This window comes from Spinacia oleracea, chromosome 1, assembly GCF_020520425.1.
Source record: "Spinacia oleracea cultivar Varoflay chromosome 1, BTI_SOV_V1, whole genome shotgun sequence".
Classification (NCBI taxonomy): domain Eukaryota; kingdom Viridiplantae; phylum Streptophyta; class Magnoliopsida; order Caryophyllales; family Amaranthaceae; genus Spinacia; species Spinacia oleracea.
In genome coordinates this window covers 8,246,381-8,252,532 of record NC_079487.1, presented here as the reverse complement: position 1 = coordinate 8,252,532, position 6,152 = coordinate 8,246,381, and the positions used below count along the sequence as shown (strand labels likewise).

At 32.6% G+C, this 6,152-nt stretch overlaps 1 long non-coding RNA gene across 2 annotated transcripts; it reads right to left on the bottom strand.

The window, feature by feature from the left end:
- Positions 1-1,222: 1,222 nt before the first annotated feature.
- LOC130465713 (uncharacterized) lies at positions 1,223-5,543 on the bottom strand. Of its 2 annotated transcripts, none has more exons than XR_008925728.1 (5): positions 5,321-5,543; positions 3,048-3,194; positions 2,873-2,953; positions 2,411-2,595; positions 1,223-1,378 (listed from the first exon to the last, which is right to left on the bottom strand). It is a non-coding gene; the product is annotated as an uncharacterized lncRNA (long non-coding RNA). The 2 variants fall into 2 exon arrangements; XR_008925727.1 differs by having other exon boundaries at positions 2,411-2,519; positions 5,321-5,536.
- Between the last annotated feature and the right edge of the window lie 609 nt (positions 5,544-6,152).

The following is a 6,152-nucleotide window of genomic DNA, read 5'->3' as shown; positions in this document are numbered from 1 at the left end:
GCTAGACGTTGTCAATTTTCATTTTAAACAAAATATTATTTTAAAGATCGATGTTTGAAAAGAAAAATTGATGATGTTCTAATATTTAATTAGCTATTTGTTTGAAATTTTGAAATATTACAAGCAAGTTACTGAATGTAACAATTGAAGTTATTTGAAGTTGTTTGTTTGAGACGGAAGAAGTGAACTTTATCAATATAATATTTAGGAGGTGTTAATTTATAACAATTTACTTAATCAATAAAAATAGAGCTATAGAGGATATATGTATAATTGTACATACATGATGAGTTTTGCAAAAGTTATTGAAAGAATTATTTTGGTTTACGAATAAATATTAAGTTCAATGCGAATAGATCAATAGAAAATTTACTAGAAATAATAGTACTACAGTGAAGATCCATAGACTGATCGACATTCTAATAAGATACGCAGTGGCGATTTTTAGTTATAGCATGATTCAGATCCATAAAATTTGGATATAATTATATAAATTTATATTATATTGCTTAATTCTTTTAGTAGACCCCTTTGTAAAGCTGTTCAAAATTCATCATTGAAAATACAAAATATATACTACTACATATTACGTACAATATTAAGAACTGACTGAAGAAGCACTACTACAAAATAGGCTTATAGTAACGGCAATAAACTGTTATCATAGACCAATTAACCGTTGTTATAGGCCTATAGCAACGGTTTAAAAACCGTTACCAATAGGGGGCATTGCTATAAGTCTATGGCAACAGTTTTTCGGATTTAAGCAACAGTTATGATAAACCGTTGCCATAAATAACTAAGGCAACGATTTTTTAGACAACACTTTTAACCTATGGCAACAGTTATTCAACAACTTAAGCCAACATTTACACATTTAAGGCAACAGTTTTCGCCAACTTAAGGCAACACTTTCTTATACTTATGGAAACATATCCAATCGTATTTATAGCAACGCTTTCTATTGAGTGTATGAAAACGCTTTTGGTTTTGATTATGGCAAGCTTTCATATGAGTTTATGGCAACACTTTCATTTGAGTTTTTGGCAACGATTTCTATTGGTCTAAAGCCACATTCTCAAATGGATTTAGTTATCCATATACATGTAATAAATATGGCTGCGTATGATAAGATTTTCATAACAATTAAATTCAAAAAATATATACATTTCAAATAGCTTAATTTCATAAGCATTAGCATCTATTACAATTGTCTGAATAGTAAAAAAAAAAATGTTCTAAAACTAAATCCCGCACATTTTGCAATCATGGTCCAATAACTCTAACTTTTAAAACCTATCTAATATTTATGTGTCAAAAACCCTGTAAATCTTCACATATTAAAAGAAGCTTGTAATTCTCGAATATATGTACCATCCTGCACAACAAACAAATCAAGTAAAACATTTTCATAAGAAACTTATTATCAATGAATAAAATCCAAATACGTAAGAAAAAAGAAGATGAAAATGAATGACTAAAGCCAAACCTTAAGAATAATGGGTAAATAACAACTTTTTTTTAATACCCAATGATTCATGTAAAATTTATCAAGACTCGCATTGTAGACCCTTATCTATTACACAAGTTTGTAAAATAAAATGATAGTGAAAGTGGAAAATCCGGTAGAGTTTCATTTAAAATTGAACTACCCACAAAAAAAGGAACTAATTAAAACCTGTTCCAAATCCATATGACAAATAATTTCAATCCAGCACAAGAAATTTTGAAACAATAAACAAATCGACAACGACAAATAAGGTACAAACAAAATAAGTTCAAATAAGTTAATTTCAACTAAATTAAGTTCAACAAAAAATGGCCTTATTAGAACTAATTCGTACTTATTAAACTTTATCCGGACTTATATTGGTTGCTAAATGAACTTAAAATCCCTAACCAAAACTTAACCAAGGCCTTTAATTTTTCAAACAATATTAGATAGAGAAAACACCTAGCTTTTTTACAGGAGAAAACACATAGCTAATGATAAGGTTAAAACAACATTAATTAATAAAAATAAAATATAAGAAACAACAACATAGCAATTATTGATATTTTTCAGTAGGACAAGGAAATGCAAAAGGTCAGAAATAGTAACGGCTTCATAGCATGGGAAACCTGATTACTCATTTGAGAAGAGATAGTTCAAAAGGATCACGTAATTAAGAATAAAGACTTGTTAGAAATACTAACAAACAACTCCAACGACTCCAGAAATCATGATAAGTTCTTGCTTAATATAATCTTATTACATGCAGTAAAACACAGAAAAAGATAAGAAGATCTAGCAGCAAGCCTTGGTAGGAGTGAATTTATTAATTGAACAGAAAAAGATAAAGCCTTGGTAGGAATTTAAAAGATGGGTTTCTACAGGAATCCGAGTACTAATGCCAAAAGCGCATATTACCTTGGGCGGAGATGTTCTATTCTATATCAAGACTTAAACCGAAGAATGTCTCATCTCCAGCTGTGACGGTCTCACACCTCAGACACTTCATTTCATTTGTCAATATACCCTGCATGTGCCTTGTCATCAGTAACCATGAATTTGCAGAATTCATAGATGCAATACATATTGCCTGTAATATATTGCTGCATTACAAATCAGCGGTTAGGAGCATGACAAACCAGCTGCATTTATCAAAAGCTATAATAAAACATTGCTGAACGCCTGAAACAACCATCGCCACTCGATATAAGTCTTGTTTATGCAGGGTTGAGATATACAATAGTGCATAGCCTTACCCTAATTAGTCTAAGACTTCTACAGATGTTCCAAAAGATCACCCACATGAAACTTTTTAACTTTAAGGGCAAATGATGTCACGGAGCTCTTGCATGGCTTTCCAAAAGAAATAAGAAAATTTACCACTTTGCCGCTCCCACCATCAACATCTATCTTGTTCCCCAGCAAAATAAACGGGAAGTTATCAGGATCACTTGGGCTTGCCTATGACACAAAAAGAAAAGTTTTCTCAGTTTTGTTTTCTACCATAAGGTTCAAGGTACTGGTCAAAGCTGAAAGCAAAACATTTAAGTCCTACCTGTAATAAAAACTCCTCCCTCCAACGATTGAGGTTCTCAAAAGACTTCATGACATTGACATCATAAGTAAGAACACAGCAGTCTGCACCACGGTAGAAAGCAACACCTAGACTCTGAAATCTTTCCTGTCCAGCTGTATCCCAAATCTGCAATTCAGCCAAACAACGTTCATCTTAGTTTAGAATGTGACAGGACCATTTTCTCAGTACAGAGCAGATAAACATGTATACAGGCAAATAGCTGTTATAAACAGATATTACGAGGGGATGGCAAGTTGGCAACACAGGGATACATAATTTTACAACAGTTTAGCCTATCTTCAGCTCCTGTTTTAAAGTTAATTCTTTGTTTCATTAACTATGATTCTGTGAGCATTTGCTTTAAAAAGGGGAGGGGGGAGCAATATTATGGGTGCTGCATCAGAAGCTTACCAAAGTTGACTAAACAGACAAGAGTTAAGTACCAAAGTTGACTAAACAGACAAGAGTTAAGTACCAAACCCAAGTCACCCAATAGCTACATCAGAACCAGACCCAACATCTACACCCAACCAGCTGCGAAGCAAACACCACCTAGCTACAACATACTTGCAAGAACAACACACACCTCCAGCAGAACCCCAACCAACTACACAAAACGCACCAGTTACCCTACCTCTCCATCAGACCATACCAACACCAATAGATCGACAAAGAGCCAACACCCAACACCTGAACAGAACGAAACCAGCAGCCAGGAACCACCAACACCCAAATACCCAAAAAATCTAGCAGCATCATATGTGACGGTGTTTTCTCGTGGCATTCATAATCAGGTTTGTGACTCTAAAAAGGTAAAAACTAATCTGAAGAACTAATAGGAAACAACTTGCATTTAGAAGAGAAACAGATGCAGCTGCAAGTATTTTGTTGTATATAGCAGTAAGAACTCATAGGAAGAACCAGTTCAAGAACTAAAGAAGGGGAGATAAAAGAACAAATAAATTTCCACGGAAAGCAACAAAATTCAGAATAAAATCATCAAAAATAACCCAGGATCGATCACACAATTGATTGCTATTGTGGAATCAACAAAAAGATATTGTAAATACATCATACGCACATGAGTAAGAATCAACACAATACCCTAATTAAGAACCCTAATTTAGGTCTTCTAGTTTTCTTTGCTTAACACTCAAAATATGTACTTGAAAAGGAATAGGTTTGTTGAATACCCCTATTTGTCATTAGTTAGTCATGCATTATTTAAACTATGGTACATTATTTTCTATTTAAGGAGTTGTCTATTTATGCTGATTAGATCAGTTGTTCATGGTAAATGTTTGTTTTACGATCTTGTGTATTACAATCTTTATCTTATTACTACTTTTTGTGCGCCCTTTATTTCTATGTATGTCCTTTTCCTTTAATCTTTCCCATACATCTTACTTGTTAAAAAAAAAGGTAATTGTAACCAAAACCTTAAAATAGTTATTCAGCTAACTGCAATAATTAGTCTTTGAAATAGACATGACTGGTACTAACACTTGGCTAGAGGCTAAGTTAACCAGCAATCTAAACGCAACTTAACTCTGATTGTAAGAGTACTTTTTAGCATTTACAATATAAAAGCTAAGGTCTCATTATATTATCAGCTGAAAAGTAACTTAACCTAGGAGAAAATCAAAATAAACAACAACATGCTCTAGACTAATGCACCTCATCACCTTACTTAGAGTAGTAAATGGATTTTCTGTATATTTTGTCATTAGTTCCTTATATGCTTAAATGTTTCTGCTGGCAATGCTCCTTGAATGACGATTATAAGTAGACCAGAGCAGCAAATTGCAACTCAACATCATCAACAAACAACCAGTTAATCAAGACAAAAAAAAATGCAGCAGAACAACTGGATATATATTTACAAAATAACCCATTCAGTCTGTGAGTCTGCGAGTTTATAACCAATGAATCAAAAACCTATTCCAGGAACACTATAATTTTAACCTAGATCAGGCCACGGATTTTGATCTCTCTTTAAAATGTGATGAACAATCTTCTCCGACTCTTCCACAAATAATTACAGGTTACATATTTTTCATCCAAAATAACCCATTTAAATCAACAAATACACACATGAACAAATATCAACAGAATTCCTAATTAACTGAATTCCCTAATAGAAACCCTAACTTATGCCTCAAAACAACACAAAAAAATCTATTATAATCGCTTAATAACTTAAGAAACAAAATTGTGAAATTTAAGAACAAAATCGAAGAGTATCCACTAACCTGGTTCTTCTCACAAATTCATAAACGACATTCGCCAATTTCTCTTTGTCTCCAGTTTCAGAGCCCAAATATCCGATTCAGAAATGTCAACCTCCAATTCGCCTGCTTCAAGAAACGATGATGAAGAGAAGCAAAAAAAACGAGGAGGATGAAAGAGAAACGATGATGAAGAGGATCAAAAACAAAAACGAGGAGGATGAAAGAGAACAAAGGGTTTTGGGTGAAACAGAATCGTGCAAAAGTGGGATGAGGGCAATTCGGGCAAACCAAAAAAACTTTAGCAGTCTATCAAAAAAAATTAATAAACCTATTTTTATGTTTTTATTTTTAAAAAAGCGTTGTAATAGCTCATCAAAATATTAAAACACTCAAAACTGTTGCCAAAAAATAATCATAATATACAAATGTTGCTATAGTTTTTCTTTAACAACGGTTTTTCAAAGTTAAAGACTACTCCAATTAATAATTATTTAACTGTTGCAATAGCTATGATATAGCAACGCCAGTAAAACTGTTGCATAAACAGGCGTTGCTATAAGCCTATTTTGTAGTAGTGAAGAGAATGCTACTCTTTCTACCTTTTGTAGTTTAATCTCATTTTGTTATGTAAGTTTTGTAAGGGTTTCTAATGATCCTAGTGGGGTTTTATATTACTGTCATTTATTATTGTAATACTGTGTAATTTTATTTATGCAAATCAAGCCTATGTAAAAAAAAAATGTATGCTATTATCCAAATATAAAAATAAAAAAGTAACTTTAAAGGGGCAAAATGGATCACACACCACATGATTCACCCAGAGTACTTCATACATTAGATGTAATGCATCAAT